The 21,667-nt window shown below is 41.3% G+C and overlaps 1 protein-coding gene and 1 pseudogene across 6 annotated transcripts in view; both read left to right on the top strand.

Annotated features, from left to right (window-relative positions):
* Window positions 1–21,667, top strand: part of GARRE1 (granule associated Rac and RHOG effector 1) — a 79,441-nt gene that overhangs the window by 9,300 nt on the left and 48,474 nt on the right. For 4 of the 6 annotated variants that reach the window (XM_060132502.1, XM_060132500.1, XM_060132497.1 and 1 more), the window contains one exon: window positions 8,914–8,967. The exons of the other annotated variants lie outside the window; for them this stretch is intronic. The gene's annotated coding sequence lies outside the window, so the exon portion shown is untranslated. Of the gene's footprint in view, window positions 1–8,913; window positions 8,968–21,667 lie in introns of those variants that run through there. 6 annotated transcript variants of the gene reach the window in all.
* Window positions 18,799–19,954, top strand: LOC132510284 (capZ-interacting protein-like; annotated as a pseudogene).

The raw sequence follows: 21,667 nt of genomic DNA, 5'->3' as shown, positions 1-21,667 counted from the left end.
AACATAGTTTTCTTTGGGAGCAGTCTCTCCTGGGCACAGAAGTAGTCTGGGCTTGGTGGACCCAGAAGTGTCACTTCCTTTCCTCTGGCCTTGGCTCTCTATGCCTCCCTTTCCGTTTTGATGTTTTAATGATACCCTCCCTGCTCAGTGATTTGTGTTCAGGAAGCTAGGCAGTGATTACTTTTGTTTCTGCTTTGTGAATTTCTCCCCCCACTTCCTATTTTTACTGAGCAACTACAGGAAGTGAGGCGGCTCCTGGCTGGCTGCTGCTAAGCTCTGATGTTAGGTGGCAGAGGACAAGGCCTTAGGGCCTAAGCCATTCAAAGCATTTTACACCTTTGTCTTTGCACTGCCTCCTTCTTCAGGAATCGTAGGAACACGCTCTTATGATTGGGTGATTGGGTTCAGATGACCACATGTCCTTGTCAGCCTGGGGTTGGGGGGAATTGGGTGCCGCTCAGCTGGAGGGCAGAGCTTTTGTGAGGTAGATGAGAGGTTGTTCTAGCAGTAACAATAGAACATAGTGGCGCTGTGGAGAAGTAGCTGTTGTGGGTGGACAGTGTGGCAGGAGCAAAAGGTGGGTTGAAGAGACCTGTTTCAAGTAAGGCTGGAGAGGTGATTCTGGATTTGGGCGGGCCTTGACTGGCAGGCTTGGCGTGTGAAGTGAGCAGCCCATCTGCTCTCTGAGGTCTTTGACGAGGCCTCGGCCTCTATGGTACTCTCCTTCCTCCCAACTCACGGCATTTGTTTTTTCAACGAGGTATTTAGCATTTACCTGCCTCTTTTCCAGTGATACCTCAAATGGACCTGTTGTAGCTTAACCTACAGGGAAAGTTTGTATCATCTTCCCAGAAAGAAGTAACTTTTTTATGTATTAGGTACTTGAATATAGAAGGAACTTGTTTAGCAGAGTTGCTCAATAGCACTACTATCGACATTTTGGGTGGATAATTGTTTGTCTTTAGGTGGACAGGGGGGTTGTCCTGTGCATTGCAGGATATTTAGCAACATTCCTGGCCTTACCCACTAGCACCCTCCCAGTTGTGACAACCAAAAAATGTTTCCAGACATTGCTAAATGTCCCCTGGGCAGATGTCTGTGTGTGTCTGTGTGTGTGTTTGTGTGTGTGTGTAATCATCTTCACTTGTTGAGAGCCACTGTGTTAAAAGATTGAATGCTGACTTACTAATTTTGTGAAATGGAATAAAATAGAATGGTTTCTTGGGATTGGAGCTATTTATTAGTTTCTATTCCAGTATCTGACATTCTCATACATTTTTAGCATGCTACTTAGATTTTGCTATTGTCTATCTATTATTCTTTCATTGAAAGATCTGGGACCTGAGCATCTGGAAGCTTGGCTTTTGGTCCTCATAGAAGATATTCTCTCTTGGCCTTACATGCTTGCTCCTGAAGGCTAGTTCTTTGGAAGCTGAACAGTGCTGGCATAAAGGAGAGAGCAAGAGGCATTTAGGATGTAATAGTAACAATAGCCAACATTTATGCAGCAGTTGCAATAGCCCAGGTGAGACCAGGTGAACAGGATTGAACCATGAACTGTGGTGAACAGGATTAGCAGGACTGAATGTAAGGGATTGTAAGGAAAGGGAACAGGATAGGGACCATCTGGGATAATACCTTACGTTTAGGTGCAGGGTTGGTAGTGCCTTTAACCAAGGCAGTAAATGCAGGAGGAAGACCGGGGAATGGAAGGATGACTAACATTTGAAGTCCCAGGAGAGAGGGGTCTTGACTGGAGAGGTGAATTTGGGTCATTAGCAATGCATATGGCTATGATCTCCTAAACAGAGACCACTTTCCTTTCTTTTCATTGCTTCAGCTCAACTTCCTGCCAATTCCTGCCAAGAATCCTACAGCTTGAAACCATCTCCTAAGGGTAATAAACAGAATGTCCTGGTCTGGATCATTGACGGAGGTGGAATAATGCAGTGATGGAGACCTCCGCTGCTAGTGGCAGACTCCCAGGCCCCAAACCCAGCTCTGTTGGGGACTGCTACCTTACCCGTGTGGCAGGAACTTGAAGAACTCACTCAAGCTCTTTAACTGCCTCACAGGATCCTTGTGAGCATTAAATTAGGTAACAGATGTAAGGTGCATAGCACAGTGCCTGGCACTCAGTACCCGTTCAGTTAATGTCAGTTGTTTTTATTTTACAGTTCTAGTGAGCATTAAATGAGATTATGTATCCAAAGCTCCAGGTATAATGCTTGACACATTGTAGTCACTTAATGAATGGTAGTTTTGTTGAGGAGTACTTGCGTGAACATGTCATGTCATCAGCTTTTTTTTTTTTTTTTTTTCATCTAGCACTTAGCTACTGCCTCTGTGGATAGCAAGACTGACAGTGTGAATGCTGTATAGAAATAACCATTAAATAAATACTGAGGATGAACTAATCATTCAACAGACATCTGTGCTTGGCACTCTCTGATATCTTGAATGAGCTCGGTGATCTTGGTGGTTGGAGGTGGCAGAGAAGCACAGGGGAAACTGGCAGTTGTGATGCAGTACGTTACAATACAACAAAGACAGTGCTAAGATAGGGCTAAAGACAGGCTGTTATGGTTGCACACAGAGGCGCTTCTACCTCAGTCTTTGTCAAGGTGGCTTCCCAGAGGAGCTGACATCTCAGTTAGACATCCAGGAGGAGTGAGAGTAAGCCAGGAGAGCTTTCCATGTAGAGGGAGCTGAATGTGTAGATGGTGAGAAGAAAGATGGCACAAGCAAGAACTAGGCAGAAATGGGGTGAGGGAGGTGGGGGGAAGTTGGGAGAAAGTTGGGAAGGTAATGGAGAGCAATAATCGATTTTAAGCAGGAGAGTGGCGTGATTAATCACACAGCAACCAGAGAGGAGCAGTCCAGGCATTTAGAAGATAACTCAGGAGGCTCCTCTGTAATTCAGGCAGGAGGTAAAGAAGGTTTGAACTTCGGATTGGCAGTGAAAATAGAAGGAAAAAGACTTGCAAGATGTTAAGGAGGCAGAAAGGATATGACTAAATGATTAATTGGATATAAAGAAGAGTAAGGAGTAGAGGATAACTCCAGGTGTCTGGCTTGTTCAGGTAGGTTAATGGTGATGCCATTCACCAAGACAGGGAAGGAATATGGAAAGACTGGGGAGAGTTGGTTTTGGACATTTGATTTGGGGACCTGTCCATTAGGTAGTTGAATATTTGGGATCTGGAGTACAAGAGAAAGATCTGGGCTAGAGAGATGGATTTGGGGATCATCCCAGTGGGAATATGTTGATCTTAGAAACAGGGCACAGCATAGAGCTCTGAGGAACCACAGCACTTCGGGTCTGTCAGATGGGGAGTGGCTCAAAGAGGCAACTAAGAACGGCCAGAGGGACAGGAAGAAAGGAAGGAGAACTAGCATCTTTTCATATCACTCTTTTTAATGTGGTAACACAAGGGGAGCCAAAAAAGTAGAGCCCTAAAAAAAAAAAAAAAAAAAAAAGTAGAGCCCTAATGAGAGAGAGAACTAAGAACTGAATCAGACATTTTCTCTTGTCTGGATAGATACTTTAAGCTCGTGAATGTTGAGAATAAAAATCTTCAAAGCATTTTTTTGGAGTGCATTTCTAAATTTGGCTTGTGTCATTCTGAACTGACCGAAAAAGCACCATGGAAGTGGTTGGGCTTTGAACTTCATGAGCAATAACTTTACTAACCTCCCTAATTTCCTGTAGTGTCCCCAGATTATTAAGGGTGGGTATTTAGATTTACATTGTTGTTGTCTAGAGAGGACAGAGAATTTTCTGTATTTTTTTCCTCTGAAGAAGTTGTTTATGGAGTGGTTCACCTTTATTTTTTAAATAACAGCTTTATTAAAATGTAAGTCACACACCATACAGTTCACCCATTTAAAGTGTATAATTCAGTGATTTTTAATGTATTCGTAGAGTTACGTAACTACCACCAGAATTTCAGAACATTTTCATCACTCCAAAAAGAAACCCTGTACCCGTTAGCAGTCATTCCTCATTCTTCCCATTTGCCCCAGCCATAGGCAACCATTGATTTTTCTGTTTCAGTGGATTTGCCTATTCTGGACATTGCATGTTAATGGAATCATACAATACGTGAACTTTGTGTCTGGCTTCTTTTTTTTTTTTTTGCGGTATGCGGGCCTCTCACTGTTGTGGCCTCTCCCGTTGCGGAGCACAGGGCTCCGGACGTGCAGGCTCAGCGGCCATGGCTCACGGGCCTAGCCGCTCCGCAGCACGTGGGATCTTCCCGGACCAGGGCACGAACCCGTGTCCCCTGCATTGGCAGGCGGACTCTCAACCACTGCACCACCAGGGAAGCCCTGTGTCTGGCTTCTTTCACTTGGCATAATGTTGTTTTCAAGGCTCATCCGTGTTGTTGTGTGTATCAGTACTTCATCCATTGTTTTGGCCCTGCAGCACAGCTTGTAGGATCCTAGTTACCCAACCAGGTATTGAATCCAGGCCCTGGCAGTGAAAGTGCCGAGTTCTAACCACTGGACCACCAGGGAATTCCCGTACTTCATTCCATTTATGATTGAAGAATATTATTCCATTGTATGGCTATACCACTAAGTTGTTAGACATTTGGGTTGTTTCCACTTTTTTTTTTGTTTGTTTGTTTTTGCGGTACGCGGGCCTCTCACTGTTGTGGCCTCTCCCGTTGCGGAGCACAGGCTCTGGACGCGCAGGCTCAGCAGCCATGGCTCACGGGCCTAGCCGCTCCGCGGCATGTGGGATCTTCCTGGACCGGGGCACGAACCCGTGTCCCCTGCATCGGCAGGCAGACTCTCAACCACTGCGCCACCAGGGAAGCCCTCCACTTTTTTACCATTATGAATAGTATTGCTCTGGACTTTCATGTACAGGTTTTTGTGTAGACATGTCTTTTATTTTTCTTGGATATATACATAGTTGTGGAATCGTTTGGTCATATGATAATTCTACATTTAACCTTTTTAAAAATTAATTTTATTTTTTTATTTTTGACTGCGTTGGGTCTTTGTTGCTGTGCACGGGCTTTCTCTAGTTGTGGAGAGTGGTAGCTACTCCTGCTGTGGAGCATGGGCTCTAGGCGTGCGGGCTTCAGTAGTTGTGGCTCGCGGGCTCTAGAGCGCAGGCTCAGTAGTTGTGGTGCAGGGGCTTAGTTGCTCTGCGGCATGTGGGATCTTCCCGGACCAGGGCTCGAACCCGTGTCCCCTGCGTGGGCAGGCAGATTTTTAACCACTGTGCCACCAGGGAAGCCCTACATTTAACCTTTTGAGGTACTGCCAGACTGTTTTCCAAAGTATTTGCACCCTTTTACATTCCCACAGATTCTAATTTCTCCACATTCTTGCCAACACTTGTTATTGTCTGTCTTTTTTTTTTTTTTCGGTACGCGGGCCTCTCACTGCTGTGGCCTCTCCCGTTGCGGAACACAGGCTCCGGACGCGCATGCTCAGCGGCCATGGCTCACGGGCCCAGCAGCTCTGCGGCATGTGGCATCTTCCCAGACCGGGGCATAAACACATGTCCCCTGCATCGGCAGGTGGACTCCCAACCACTGTGCCACCAGGGAAGCCCTATTGTCTGTCTTTTTATTATAGTCATCCTAGTAGTTGTGAAGTGGTATCTCATGGCTTTGATTTGCATTTCCCTGATAGCTAATGATGTTGAGCATCTTTTCATGTGCTTATTGTCCATTTGTATATCTTCTTCAAAGGGTTCAACTATATTTGATCATCAGTTTGGGCAAGGTAGATTAACTTGTAAAACCTGACACTGTGAAAGAACAGATGAACATATTTGACTACAGAAATGAGAGAAAAGTGTGTGTGTGTGTGTGTGTGTGTGTGTGTGTGTGTGTGTGTGTGTGTGTGTGTGTGTGTGTGTGTGTGTGTGTGTGTGTGTGTGTTGAAAGATGCTGTAAACAGAAGGTAAAAGATAAAGGACAGGCTCCCCAGAAAAATAACCAGCACTCTTCACCCATATCAGGCCTGAGCTTAAGAGACAGCGTGCTTGATGATCCTGTTATTTAGCTGTGACTTTGGAAGTAGAGACCATGGTCTCCACCTTCTTCCCCACAGCACCTGTCTTAAGGCCACAGATATAGCAACCACTGCCAGGTTTCTGCAGATCTATGGCCTGACAAGTAGAGAGGTCACTTGCCACATGGATAAATATAGTTTCATCTATATTGAAGCATATATCAGAATTTCTGTCCTTTTAAGGCTGGATAATATTCCATTATGTGGTTATACCACATTTTGTTTATCCATTCATTCATTGATGGATATTTGGCTTGTTTCAGCCTTCTTGGTATTATGAATAATGCTGCTATGAACATAGGTGTACAAATATCTGTTTGAGTCCCTGCTTTCAGTTCTTTTGTGTATATACCCAGGAGTGGAATTGCTGGATCATATGGTAGTTAACTATATGTTTAATTTTTTGAGGAACTGCCATGCTGTTTTCCATAGTGACCATACCATTTTACATTTCCACCAGCAATGAACAGGGTTTCAGTTTCTCCACATCCTTGCCAACATGTTGTTTTCTGTGTGTTGGTTTTTTCTTTTTATAATAGTCATATATGCATATGAAGTGGTATCTCATTGTGGTTTTGCTTTGCATTTCCCTAATGGTTGGTGATGTTGAGCATTCTTTCATGTGTTGTTGGCCATTAGTCTATTTCTTTGGACAAATGTCTATTCAAGTCCTTTGCCCATTTGATAATTGGATTGTTTGGTTATGTGTTTTTGAGTTATATGAGTTCTGTATATATTCTGGATATTAATTCCTTTTCAGATATATGGCTTACAGATATTTTCTCCCATTCTTTGGTTGTCTTTTCACTCTATCAGTTGTGTCCTTTGATGTACAGAAGTTTTAATTTTGATGAAGTAAAATTTGTCTGTTTTTTCTTTTATTGCCTTTGCTTTTGGTATCATATGCAAGAAATCATTGCCAAGTCCGAACTCATTAATTTTTATATACTTAATGAATTTTGCTCCAGAAGAGTTATTCTTTTGATTCTGAAATTCTACCATTATTGGCCATTAATATAAGAACTTATTCTTCAGGTTTACCCTGGGTCCTATGACATGGGCTGGGTAGTATTAGATGGGTTCCCTTATTTCTGGCCTGATAAGAATTCCTGGGCTTATCTTTTTGTTTTTGACCCCATATCTAGAATCAGCCATTTCTATAACGAATTCTCATCCTATTTGGTGGGAGGAAATAGTATTAAGGGCATTAATTGCAAATGGGATGTGAATTTAGATCTTTTCAGTAAAGTAAATGTGTACTTTTTAGAAAGAAAAGGATAACTCATGATTCAAATTCAATAGAAGGATTACAGGATTTTTATTTCTTTGATTTTATATTTGTGTCTCTTCTCCTTTATTGACAATAACACCAGAGAGGTACAGTCAAGACACTGTTTTAACTTGAAAAATCCTTCTCTGTGTGGTTATGCCACCAATTTGATAAATAGTTTAGGTTCACTTGTCTGTTTTTTATTTTTAGGATTGTTTTATTTTTTATTTACTTTTGTTTTATAATTATGTAATATATTTACATGGTTCTAAAGATAAAACTATATAAAGCCAGTTATACTGAGAGAAGTATGGCTTCCTTCCTTGCCTTTGTTCTTCTCTGTACCTCATAGGTAAACATTTTTATTGGTTTTTGGTTTATTCTTCCATTGCTTATTTTAAAAAATATAAGCGAGTGTGGGGTGTGTGTGTGTGTGTATCCCCTACATGCTACTCCACTCCTATTTTATTTATTCCCTTGTTTTTCATCTTGGCAATCATCTTTCTTATTTCCAAGAGTTCTTCCTTGATTTCTGCTTCATTTATGTTTCGTTTGCTTTTGTTTTAAGGTTGCATTATCTTCTCATCTCTCTCTGAGGATACCAGTTAGAATTTCTTTAGATACCAGTTTTTCTGGGACCTAAAATATATGTTTCTCCTGGAGTCTGATCTGCTTTTCATCTTAGTTTTCCTTTATGTCCTCTTGGTTTTCTTTCACTATCTGATGATGCTTATCGATGAAGAACCAGGTTGATTATATAGGTTATTGACAAGAGGTTCCTGTTTTTCCAACAGTCCTCTTGCCTTAATAGGAGTTGGCTGATTCAGTGACCAGGGGTGAGAAGTATGGAGGAGATCAGGTAGATGAACCTATTTCCCACTCCTGACTGTACCTGCTGACTCAAAGCTGGGCATTTATCCAGCTCCTCCAGGAAAAGGGCTCTGCTTCTCTGCCCGCCTTTGGCTTTACATGTTCTGAGAAGTGTCTAGCTCTGCTCTGGTCTATCTTGTCATACAATTTCCTCCACTTCCTTTCTGTCTTCTAGAAAGTGGCCAGCATTCAAATAGACTATATCTCTTGGCCATTTTAATTACCGTTATGTTGTGATTCCCTTGTGAATATCTTTTTGTTGTCTTTGGGATTTGAGGAAGGTGGGGAGGTAAGTATATGTGCCTGTTTATTTAGCCTGTCATCTTGAAATGAAGCTACTTTGTGCCATACCATTTCTGACAACAGGACTGCTTTTCACTTCTTTTTCTCTATTGGCTTAATGACTGAAATGGATTTAAAATTGTTCTCTGTGTTCACAAATAATAACTATCACATCACTGAAACATGTGATGCCACCCACCCTAGAATACATAGATTTCTACTCAGTTTAGGGATTGGGTGACTTTACAAGACCTTTCTTGTTTGTCAGTAACTTTTTTCCAGACAAGCAAGATAATAAGGCCTGGTTACTTTCACTTACTGGAATGATAATAATAATAAGATCATCAAACAAGTAGTGCTTAATATGTGCCAGACATTATTCTACATGCTTTGTATGTATAAACTCATTTAACTCAATAACAGTAGTTACTGTTATTATCCCTATTTTACAGACGATGAAACTGAGGCACACAGAGGTTAAAGAACTTGCCCAAGTCACATAGCTGGTAAGTGGCAGAGCCAGGATCTCAACCAGTTAGTTAGCCACCAGGGCCACTTTCTTTTCCACTGCATCTCTAAAGGGAAGCTCTTCAAATTTTCTCAGGATGACCACTTTTTAAAAATTTTATCAGTTATGGGTATAAGAAAACCCTTTTATACTTAACTTTTGTCTAGTTTCAAGCATGTTCTTTGTTATTGTTTGAAATACAAATTCCTGTTGACTTTGATGCAGAAAGGAATGCTTTAAATGATGTAATCAGGTCTGAGTTCAATTTTAATCTATTGAGAATTTTTGCAAATTATTGTAATGTTGAAAAGATGTGATATCTACTAAAATGTCCTTTTCTGCCATGTGTTTGAGAATCTTAGGCAGCGTTAAAACTTACGAATACCATACTTAAATCTTACAAGTCTTGGCTACAACTGACTTCTGAGATCTTTCACAATGCATATTTATTTCCATGTAGCATGAATAGTGGATTCATAAATGGTGAATATTTTCCCAGTGAAAATTCTTTTTAAGAAAATACACAGCAGAAATGTCCTTAAATGGATTGAACATATTTTAGCCCTTCAGGGAGATAAATATGGAGGAAAAGCTTTCAAAAAACAATAAGACAAGTATTGAGAATAATTTTATTAAAAAAAGTAAAAGAGATATATCCACGTGCTTATATACATGTTTGTGTGCATTTTAAACTTTTCATTACAGAACTGTTTGATCATATACAACAGTAGAGCAGATAATGTGATCAATCTCATGTGTACCCATCACCGAGCTTCCATCAGTATTTTGTCAGGGGATATTATGATCACTGCCATGAAGATGACTCCTTAGATGGATGTCACCACCTTCTTTGCATATTGTTTCTTGGCAAAAGCCTATTTGAAAATGATAGAACTTGAATGGTATTTCAATTCCATGATATTTCCTTGAATTCAACACTATCTAGTTTTGATTACAGCAAAGGTCAGCACAGGAACACCGGATCCATTAAGAATAAGTAAAAACCAATTTTTGTTTTCTTCAGGGGCTTGTTTGTTCTTTCTGCCTGGAGAAGAACCCCAGGCTTGACTGTTGGACCGGAGTGGTCTTGTTAGAAGCAATTATGATACAAACAGAAGTTTTCATTGAATTTTCCAACCAGCCCCTTGGTTCTAAGAAGTAGAGTCATTTATCACATGGAGGTGGAAGTCCCTTTCTGGATTCTTGATGAATAGGAATATTGGTGAAATACCTGAGTTGCCTTAAGTGGTGTTTATATAGTCAGCAACTTCAGATGTCCATGCTCAGGTGTCGTCATCCTTGTGGCTTTCAGCAGGTTTTTAGCTGACCAGTTTGACTCTCGTATTATAGCATGCATCTAGAATCACCTGAGGATCTTGTAAAAAATGCATATTCTCTGCTCCTGCCTCCAAAGATTGATTCGTTAGATTTGGATTGTATTCCAGGAATCAGCATTTTAATAGTCATTCCATTAAAGGGATGTTCTGATTCTAATGTCAGGGAAGGAAGTCCTTAAGCTTTGGTTGGCTTCTTTCTTTTCATCCTAGTCTTAACAAGGTTAATGTTAATATGGCATCTCATAAAAAATTGCTTAAAAATTTTCCATTCTTAATAACATGTTCAGTGGGCATTATAACCATGCCCTGTACACTGATATGGCCTATAGACAGACTTATCCTAATACAGGTGCACCTTTGGTGTTTAGCAATTCAATTCTGATGCTCACGGCCTGAGGACCACACCTTGAGGATACAGGTGCACGGGTAATAAGTGATATGGATACAAAGGGTTCAATATGGGAATTCCCTGGGAGTCCAGTGGTTAGGACTGTGTGCTGCCACTTCAGGGGGCATGGGTTCAGTCCCTGGTTGGGGAACTAAGATCCCACAAGTAACATGGCGCAGCCAAAAAACAAACAAACAAAACACAAATAAACAAAAAATTAAGCTAAAAAATAAAGCAAAAAACCCCCACAGAGGATCCAATATATATTTCTCATTGGTGCCCCCTGACTGCGTTAGCTTGAGCCTTTGGCCTCCCCTATTTGGTTATTGCTGGGCCAACACTAAGTGCACGAAGAGAGGCTCAGTTTGGATGAAGTCACCTGCTGCCTTCAGCTCTGTGTAGCGTTCCTCTGTAGGGAAGGGAAACATGGCGAGTGTGGATGGCAGGTGGTTCTTCACCTGGGGCTCTAAATCCAAAACTGAATGAAAACTTTGGTGTTTTGGATAGTGTTAAGACTATGGAGTGTTTTGTCATCAGTTACTCAAAGGACTCTGTGACCTTTCCTTCTCTACCTCCTTCCACTCCCCCACCCTGCATACATAAACACAGCAAAGAACCATGTCCTGGAGCAGCCTATGTGAGCATCACCTGGCCTCTGGAAAGCAACTGTAGGGACTCCACATTGCAAACCAGCCTCTCCTGGGTGGAATCAGAATTGCTTTCGCCATCTTGTAAAAACTGTGCAACCCACAGCTGGGCTGGATGGGCAGCTGTGGCCGACTGTATTGCTTACCCAGTATTCCATGTGTCCCCCTACATTTCCCAGTTTACCTTGTGGTTACATTAGCACAAGTGACTAATTCTGGCCAAAGGGCTGTGATGGGAAGTGATGTGTGTCACTTACAGTGGGAAGCAGTAAAGAGTTGATATGAGTTTGTTGTGCTAAGGTGACTGTGGAAAACAGAAGTTCCAATGATGTCCCTACAAGTTGAAGGGCTGCCTTGAACGTTATGTGAGCAAAAAATAAATCTTAGGTTAGGCCACTCCTTTCAGGATTTATTCCTGTAGCGTAGCTTAATGTGTCAGTCTGGATAGTGCTGAACAGAATATTTATGTATACATTTAGAGTTCTGAGGGTCAAGATACGGGCGCTATGTGGTCTAGTGCAAGACGTTTAGTATCCTGAGACTTTTTTTCCCTCATCTGTAAATTGAAGGGCTTAAAGTAGATGATCTTTAAGGGCCTTTTCAGTACTCACATTCCCAGATTTGGGATAGCAGCATTTAAATCCAGATTTCTAATTGAAGTATGAAAAGGAAACTAAGTCTGGCATTAAAGGTATCTCTGGAAAACTTATTATTTTTTAAATTAATTATTTTATTTATTTATTTTTGGCTGCGTTGGGTCTGCATTGCTGCGCACGGGCTTTCTCTAGTTGCGGCGAGTGGGGACTACTCTTCGTTGCTATGAGCAGTCTTCTCCTTGCAGTGGCTTCTCTTGTTGTGGAGCATGGGCTCCAGGCGCACGGGCTTCAGTAGTTGTGGCACGCGGATTCAGTAGTTGTGGCTCATGGGCTCTAGAGTGCAGGCTCAGTAGTTGTGGCACACGGACTTAGTTGCTCCACGGCATGTGGGATCTTCCCAGACCAGAGCTCAAACCCGTGTCCCCTGCATTGGCAGGCGGATTCTTAACCACTGCACCACCAGGGAAGTCCCGAAAACTTATTTTTTATTATGTACCTTTTGCTATTAAATGAGAAGTTACATAAGGAAAATGGCAATGAAGTTACATAGGGAAAATAACAGCTTTATTGAGATATAATTCACATACCATATGTGTTTTAGTATATTTAGAGTTGTGCAACAATCACCATTATCTAACTTCAGAACCTTGTCATTGCCGCAAAAAGAAACCCTGTACCCATTAGCAGTGATTCTCCGTTCCACAAATCTACTTTCTGTTTCTATGGATCTGCCTGTTCTGGGTATTACATATCAGTGGGAGCATATAATATGTGGCTTCTTGTGTCTGGCTTCTTTCACACTTAGCACAATGTTTTCAAAGTTCATCCATGTTTTAGCATGTATCAGTACTTCATTCCTTTATATGTACATAATATATATATTTAATGTTCCATTGTATAGCTATACCACATGTTGTTTATTCATTCATCAGTTGATAGACATTTGGGTTGTTTCTATTTTTTGACTATTTTGAGTAATGCTGCTGTGAATGTTGATGTATAGATTTTTGTGTGGATTTATATTTTTCATTTCTCTTGAATATATTCATTAGAGTGGAATTGCTGGGTCATGTGCTAACACTATACTTATTTTAAGGAGCTGCCAAACTGTTTTCCAAAGTGCTGTACTATTTTAACATCCTACTAGCAATGTATGAGGGTTCCAATTTTTCCACATTCTCACCAATACTTATTATTGTTTGTCTTTTCGATTGAAGTAATCATCTTTGATGAAGCAGCTATATGCAAGCTAGTCAGTGAAGAGATATTAATATATATTTTACCTTGTTAAGTTTTTCTTTAAACATTTGTAATATCCATTGGCATTTTTATAAAAAATTTCACCATGAGCTTAGCACTAAAATAAAAAGTTTAATGAATAATAATATAACTCCTCAACTTGTTTAGCTTTTACAAATGTTAGTTTTTATTTTTAAAATAATGCATTCTAGAAGGGGAAAAAAAGGAGTGAATGTGACTCACCAAATGTAATTGTTCTCTTAAAGCATAAATTTGTCTTTATAAATTATATACTTCTAAATTGACAGACAGATTGTACCTTAAATATATAGGCTTGAGCCTTTAAAAATCACAATGAAATCCTGAAAGGTTGTACATAATAGAATTGCTGAATTGTTGCATTAAATATACCATGGGTTCAGTACTTAAAGGAACCTCTGTATCTTGTAAGATGGTCAGTAACCCTCTGATTATTTGTTTCATAGATTGATGTTTTTGTATATTATATTTTTAAAAAGAGGAGTACCCCATTATGTTGGGAGCACAAGTGTTTCAAGTAGTGTTATATATAGTTGATCCTCACGATTCTCAGATCCTGTATTTGCAGATAAGCTTACTGGCTAAAATTTATTTGCAACAATACTTGTAGAACTCTTGTGGTCAGTTGTAGATATGTGCAGAGTGGCAAAAAATTTGAATTGCACAACATGCACACCCCCAGCTGAGGATGAACAGGGTGATGCTCTGCTTTCTCATTTCAGCTCTCAGACTATAAACAAGTATTCTTTTCATAGTCTATTTAGTGCCACATTTTTTGCATTTTTATACTTTTTGTTGGCAGTTTCACTGTTTAAAATGGCCCCTAAGTGTATTGCTGAAGTGCTGTTTAGTGTTCATAAGCCCAAGAAGGCCGTGATGTACCTAACAGAGAAAAGACCTGTTAGATGAGTGTCATTCAGGCATGAGTTATAGTGCCATTACCTGTGAGTTCAGTGTTAATGAATCAACAGTAAATATTAACTAAGGTGTCTTTAAACAGAAACACACATAAAACAAGGTTATATATTGATTGGTTGGTGAAAATGTTTTTTTTTTTTTTTTTTTTTTTTGGTGAAAATGTTTTGACTAGAGGCTCACAGGATCTAGGAGTACTGGTTCAGTATTTGCTAATTCAGTGTACATGGCAACTTTTTATAACTGCCTGTAAATAATGAGAATCAACTATACATGATGAATTGCTTTTCTCTTGTTGCTTTCAAGATTCTTGCTTTGGCTTTAGGCAATTTGATTATAATATGCCTAGGTTGATTTTTTTGAGTTTATCCTACTTGGAGTTTGTTGAGCTTCATAGATGTGTAGATTCATGTGCTTTTTATCAAATTTGAGAAATTTGGGGCCTTTATTTCTTCAAATATTTTTTTTCTGTGCCTTTCTCCGTCTCCTCTTCTGAGAATCCTATTATATGATGCTGGTATGCTTGATGGTGTCCCACAGGTCTCTGAGACTCTTTTCTTTTTTCTTCCTGTTCCCCAGACTGGATAATCTCAGTTGGTTAATCTTCAGTTTCACTGATTCCTGTTCAAATCTGCTGTTGAGCCTTTAGTTAATTTTTTTATGTTAGTTGTATTTTTCAACTCCAGAATTTCTATTTGGTTCTGTTTTAAAAATATTTCTCTCTTTTAGTAGTATTCTGGATTTGCTGAGACATCATTCTCATATGTTCCTTTAGTTCTTTTTTTTTCTTTTTAATGATTTTACTTTAAAAAAATAGAAGTATAGTTGACTTCCTTTAGTTCTTTAGATATGATTTCCTTTAGTTCTTTGAACATATTGAAAATAGCCGATTTTAGTCTCTGTCTAGTAAGTCCAACATCTGGGCTTCCTCATCAGTTGTTTCTCTTGTTTGTTTATTTGTTTGCTTTCCTGTATAAGGGCCATACTTTCTTGTTTCTTTGCATGTCTTGTTAAGTTTTAATTGAAAACTGAACATTTTTTATGATATAATGTGGCAACTGGAAATCAGATTCTCTTCCCTCTCCAAGTGAGTTCCAAGTCAGATCAAATAGAGATCCTTGCAAGTGGGATCTTCCAGGGAACCTGCAGATAAGTCAGATAATGATAATTTTCTAGGAATGAAACTCTGAAGGAGCTCTAGCCTAGTTCTGCTCCCTCCAGTTCTGCTGCCTGCCTTCTGGTTTTCACTGCAAATGCAGCTGTTATTTTTCAAGGTTACCATAGAGTTCGAGAGCAGGGAATGGAACTAGATCAAGTTAAAATGCTACAAAGCTGACTATAGCAGTCCCCTCCCCCCTTATCCACAGTTTCACTTTCAGCCATTTCAGTTACCTGCAGTTAAGTGCAGCCTGAAAACATTAAGTGGAAAATTCCAGAAATAAGTTTTAAATTGCACACCATTCCGAGTTGCATGATAAAATATCATGCTGTCCCGTTCCATCCCTCCTGGAACATGTATCATCTCTTTGTCCAGTGTATCCACGCTGTATATGCTGCCTGAGGTTTCAGGCATCCACTGGGGGTCTTGGAACATATCCCCCCATGGATGGGGGTACTACTGTATTCTTACTGAGATTCAGCCATTTTTCTTGAATAAATGCTCCCCAGTTTGCTTCAATCCTGTTAATTTCTAGAGTCTTTAAAAAGTTGATTCTGAGTCATGTACCACAATGTTCATTGCAGCACTATTTACAATAGCCACGACATGGAAGCAACCTAAGTGTCCATCAACAGATGAATGGATAAAGAAGATATGGCACATATATACAATGGAATATTACTCAGCCATAAAAAGAAACGAAATTGAGTTATTTGTAGTGAGGTGGATGGACCCGGAGTCTGTCATACAGAGTGAAGTAAGTCAGAAAGAGAAAAACAAATACCGTATGCTAACACATATATATGGAATCTAAAAAAAAAAGATCATGAAGAATCTAGGGGCAGGATGGGAATAAAGACGCAGACCTACTAGAGAATGGACTTGAGGACACGGGGAGGGGGAAGGGTAAGCTGGGACAAAGTGAGAGACTGGCATAGACATATATACACTACCAAATGTAAAATAGACAGCTAGTGGGAAGCAGCCGCATAGCACAGGGAGATCAGCTCGGTGCTTTGTGACCACCTAGAGGGGTGGGATAGGGAGGGTGGGAGGGAGGGAGACACAAGAGGGAAGAGATATGGGGATATATGTATATGTATAGCTGATTCACTTTGTTATAAAGCAGAAACTAACACACCGTTGTAAAGCAATTATACTCCAATAAAGATGTTAAAAAAAAAAGTTGATTCTGACCAATTAGGCCAGTTTTATCACTGTTTTTATGGAGGAGAGAATTTTTGGAGGTTCCTACGCTGCCATTTTTTATGACATTACTTCCCTCCCCTTTCTTTTTAGGTTTTTATTTTCATGAACCTGCTGCTTTCTTCTTAGTACTGAAATTATAGTTTGGATTAGATCTGAATCTTAAAGTTTGCCAAGGCTTTTCATCTAGAACTTTTTATTATACCCCAGTTAGTCATGTAAGCATGTACATTTCAGAGTAGTGCGGTGCACATATTCTTGGCCCCGCTGGCTTATTGTAAAGGAGGAAGGAGATTTGATTGAAACCAGCCATTTGGTAGTCTCTGCGGTACTGCCTTCTGGGTTTCCCCTCCCTCATGCTGTTCCACTTGGAATGAAACTTTCTTTACCCAAGCTTTCCTCCTTTTTGTTCTAGTTAATCCTTTGTTTCTTCCTTAAACTTTCACCGAAGAATAACACATAGGAAAGTACAGAAATTATAGTAACTATGCTTGATTTTATTATCTCCAAGTAAATACCCAGATAATCACCACCCTGGTTAGTGGGTAGCCACCCACAAAGCTGACCATCTACCCAGTAAATCATTTTTCAGATGTAGCAGATGCTCATCTATTCTAAATAGACATTTCTGGAGGCCAGTAATATATATTTTTCCCTATTTCTCTCCTTTTTAATTGATATATAATTCTCATACCATAAAATTCACCATTTTAAAGTGTGAAATTCAGTGAGTCTTAGTACGTTAACAAAATTGTGTGACCATCACCACCATCTAACTGTAGAATGTCTTCATCACCTCAAAAAGAAACTCTGTATTAATTGATAGTCACTCCCCATTCCCTTCCTCTCCTCAACTCCTGGCAACCACTGAGCTACTTTTATCTGTCTCTACGGATTTGCTTTATCTGGATGTTTCATATCAATGGAATCTCACAGTATATAACCTTCTGTTTCTGGCTTCTTTCTCTTACCATAATGTCTTCAAGGTTCAGCCACACTGTAGCATTTATCAATACTTCATTCTTTTTTTCTTTTTTTTTTTAAATAAATTTATTTATTTATTTATTTTTGGCTGCGTTGGGTATTTGTTGCTGCGCACGGGCTTTCTCTAGTTGCGGCGAGCAGGGACCACTCTTTGTTGCAGTGCATGGGCCTCTCATTGCGGTGGCCTCTCCCGTTGCAGAGCGTGGGCTCTAGGTGCGCGGGCTTCAGTAGTTGTGGCACCCGGGCTTAGTTGCTCTGCGGCATGTGGGATCCTCCTGGACTAGGGCTCGAACCCGTGTCCCCTGCATTGGCAGGTGGATTCTTAACCACTGTGCCACCAGGGAAGTCCCACTTCATTCTTTTTTATGGCTGAATAATATGCCATTGTATGGCTATACCACATTTTGTTTATTCATTCAGCAGTTGATAGACTTGGGTTGTTCCACTTTGGGGCTATTATGAATAATGATGCTATGGACATTCATGTGCAAGTTTTTATATAAATATATGTTTTCAGTTTTCTTGGGTATATGCTTAAGAGTGGAATTGCTTGGTCTTAATGGCAACTCTGTTTAACATTTTTCGGAACTGCCAAACTGCTTTTCACAGTAGCAGCATCATTTCACGTTCTCACCAGCAATTTATGAGAGTTCCAGTTTCTCCACATTCTCACCCACACTTATTTTCTGTTTTGTTTTTCGTTTGTTTTTGCTGTAGCTATGCCAGCATGTATGAAGTAGTATCTTACTGTGGTTTATTTGTGTTTCCCTAGTGACTATCCATGTTGAGCATCCTTTCATTTGCTTATTAACCAGTTGTATATCTTTCAAGAAATGTCTTTTAGTATCATTTGCCCACCTTTTAATAGATTATTTGTCATTTTATTGTTGAATTTTAAGGGTTCTTTTTGTATTCTGGATACTAGACTTTTAACAAGATACATGATTTTCCAGTATTTTTGCCCATACTGTGGGTTTTCTTTTCACCTTTATAGTGACCTTTGATGCACCAACGTTTTTAGTTTTGATGAAGTCCAGTTTATCTATTTTTTCTTTTGTTGTTTGTACTTTAAGATGTCATATCCAGCTTCCCCTCCCCCTCCCTCCTCCCTCCTCCCTCCTCCCTCCTCCCTCCTCCCTCCTCCCTCCTCCTCTAGCACAGGGCCCGGGCAGACGGGGCATTCTGCAGCCAGCAAGCCGGGCACGCAGCCGCCCACTTGCGCTGTGCCTGCTGCAGCCAAACCCGGCCCGACGGGAGCCGAGCAGAGAGTGGGGATCACGAGCCCTGGCCAGAGCGAGTGCGTTCGGCCACCGCCGAGTTGGCACCTGGAGGACATGGAGGAAAGGCCGGCAGAGACCAATGCCAGTGTGGACGACTTGGTGCCCCCCTCTGTGGCCCAGCTGGCCGAGTGATTCAGGGAGCAGGCAGCCGCTGCAAAGGAGACACCAGCCAGTAAACCAACAAGAAGGAAACTGCCCTGCTCCCTCTCTCTGTTCCTCCCCAGGGTAGAACTGGGCCAGAATGGTGAAGAGAAGTCTCCGCCCAATGCAAACCAGCCTCCTAAAGTCAAGGTGAAGAGCTCACCTCTGATCAAGAAGCTCCAGGCCAGTTTAGCTTTGATCCAGCGACCCTGCTGCCTGGGGCCTCACCCAAGAGTCCCCAACTCAAGGCCATGGTATCACCGTTTCACAGCCAGCTTTCTACCCCCAGCAGCCCTGGCGTGTGGTCTCGGGCCAGCAAGCCAGAGGAGGTGCCCATCAGCTTTGACCAGCCTCCTGAAGGCAGTCATCTGCCCTCTTACAGTAAGGTGCAGACGAGGGGCTCCATAAAAAGGTGCCCTCCCTCTAGGCTATTCAGAAGGTCCCAATCGGATTGTGGGGACCTGGGGAAGCTCAGGGCCATGGAGTCCTCCCAGGAGAATGGCGCCAAGGAAGAGAATGGCAACGAGGTGTTCCCAGCCAAGAGCAAGACTCCAGGATCCCCTCCTCTGAGGACGCCCAGCAGGACAGAGAAGCAGGAGGAGAAGGGAAGGGCCTTGGGGGTAGCCCAGCAGCACGAAACGGCCATGGGGAACTCCGAGGATGGGGCCAGCCAGCGTCCAGCCCGAGCCTCCAGCCCAGAGGCAGAGGACGGGTGTGGGAGCTCCATGGAGGAGAAACCGGCTGAAGAGCACATGGAAGAGCCTACAGAGGTGAAGGAGAGGGTGGCCAGTGAAGAAGAAGAGCCCAGACAGAGGAGCCAAGACACAGAGGGGCTGGAGGAGGGAACTGTCGGGGAGGAGACCCCCCAAAACCCATCCTGGAGGAGGGGAGGGCGACCACAGTCCTGAGCAGGGGACCGGCAAGGAAAAGCAAGATGGAGGGGGCCGTCCTCGAGCCAGGCTGTGACCCTGGCACTGGCCATGCCCAGCCGGACACTAACAGTGAGGTCCCCAAGACAGAGGATAACACCCCTGTCCAGGACACTAAAAGGTGAAGAAGATCTCTATTGTGCCTAGTGATGAAGCTGCTGGAGCTGTGTCCTTGAAGTAGCAGCAATGATCGTAGTGGCAGCAAAGGAAGCCATCTCAGGAGCAGGATGGCGTGAGGGTCTGGAGTCAGCCTGAGGACACAGGGTGCAATTTCCCGATGTCTGCACCATCAGAGACAGAGATTGGATCTGAGAGCCAAGACTTTTATCAACTTGAGTTTGTGTCACCTGATGGACTTGGTTTAAAACAAAAAAAAAGAAACTCATTTAAAACAATTTACTATGGTGACAACTCCCTAGGGATACTGGTCAAACTGTGGGGCCCAGATACTGTCCACACCCACCTAACCCTATAGCTGACCTCAGAACTGGACTGGGATTTACCTAATCAGATTGTGTTTGTGTAAGGTGACAGCCTTTTTATTGTTCTTAAGTTTTCATGGTTCTCAAATGTAAGTAAAGACTCATTTCAGGTAGCTAGAAACAAAGTAGTATCACTGGAAATATAAATCCTGTAAGTTACAGAAGACCTTAAATTGTATAGAGACCCTGAGACAACCTTTCAGCTTGGTCAAAATTTGACTGGCCAACCAATTTTGAAAACACTAGGTGAGAAGAGATAATTATTGAAACATTAAAAAATATGTGTCTGTTCCAACAAAAACAAAAAAAAAAGATATCATGTCCAAGAAACCATTGCCTAATCTAAGATCACAAAGATTTACACCTATATTTTCTTTACTTTTTTAAAAAGTTTATTTATTTTATTTATTTATTTTTGGCTGTGTTGGGTCTTTGTTGCTGTGTGCTGGGTTTCTCCAGTTGCAGCGAGCAGGGGCTGCTCTTCATTGCTGTGCGCGTGCTTCTCATTGCAGTGGCTTCTCTTGTTGTGGAGCACAGGCTCTAGTTGTGTGGGCTTCAGTACTTGTGGCACAAGGTCTCAGTAGTTGTGGCTCACGAGTCTAGAACGCAGGCTCAGTAGTTGTGGCACATGGGCTTAGTTGCTCCATGGCATGTGGGATCTTCCTGGACCAGGGCTCGAACCTGTGTCCCCTGCATTGGCAGGCGGATTCTTAACCACTGCGCCACCAGGGAGGTCCCTGTGTTTTCTTATAAAAGCTTTATAGTTTTAGCTCTTACATTGAGGTCTTTGATCCATTTTGAGTTAATTTTTGTTTATGATATAAGATAGGGGTTCATATTCTTTTTTTTTTTGCATGTGGGTATCTAGTTGTCCCATCACCATTTATTGAAAAAACTATTCTTTCCCAACTGAATGGTTTTGGCACCCTTGTCTAAAATCAGTTGACCATAGAGGTATGGGTTTATTCTAAACTCTCAACTGCATTCCACTGATACATATATGTCATTTCTTATGCCAGTGCTCTGCTGTCTTTATTACTATAGCTTTACAGTACATTTTCAAGTTAGGAGGTGTGAGTTCTCCATATTTTTTTTAATATTCATTTGGTCGTCTTGGGTCCCTTGCATTTCCATATGCATTTTAGGATCAGCTTGCCTATTTCTGTAAAAAAGGTAGTTCAAGTTTTGCTAGAGATTGCATTGAATTTGTAGATGAATTTGGTGAAGTAGTATATTTTTAAGTTTTACAAGTTTCATTTACATAAACTTTGGAAGCATGTAAAGCAGAAAAAAGTTTAATGTTTATGGTGACTTTTAAAAAATTAGTAAGTAGGGGGCTTCCCTGGTGGTGCAGTG

This window comes from Lagenorhynchus albirostris, chromosome 19, assembly GCF_949774975.1.
Source record: "Lagenorhynchus albirostris chromosome 19, mLagAlb1.1, whole genome shotgun sequence".
Taxonomy (NCBI): Eukaryota; Metazoa; Chordata; class Mammalia; order Artiodactyla; family Delphinidae; genus Lagenorhynchus; species Lagenorhynchus albirostris.
Note: the sequence above shows the minus strand (reverse complement) of the source record. Positions and strands in the feature narration are given on the sequence as shown.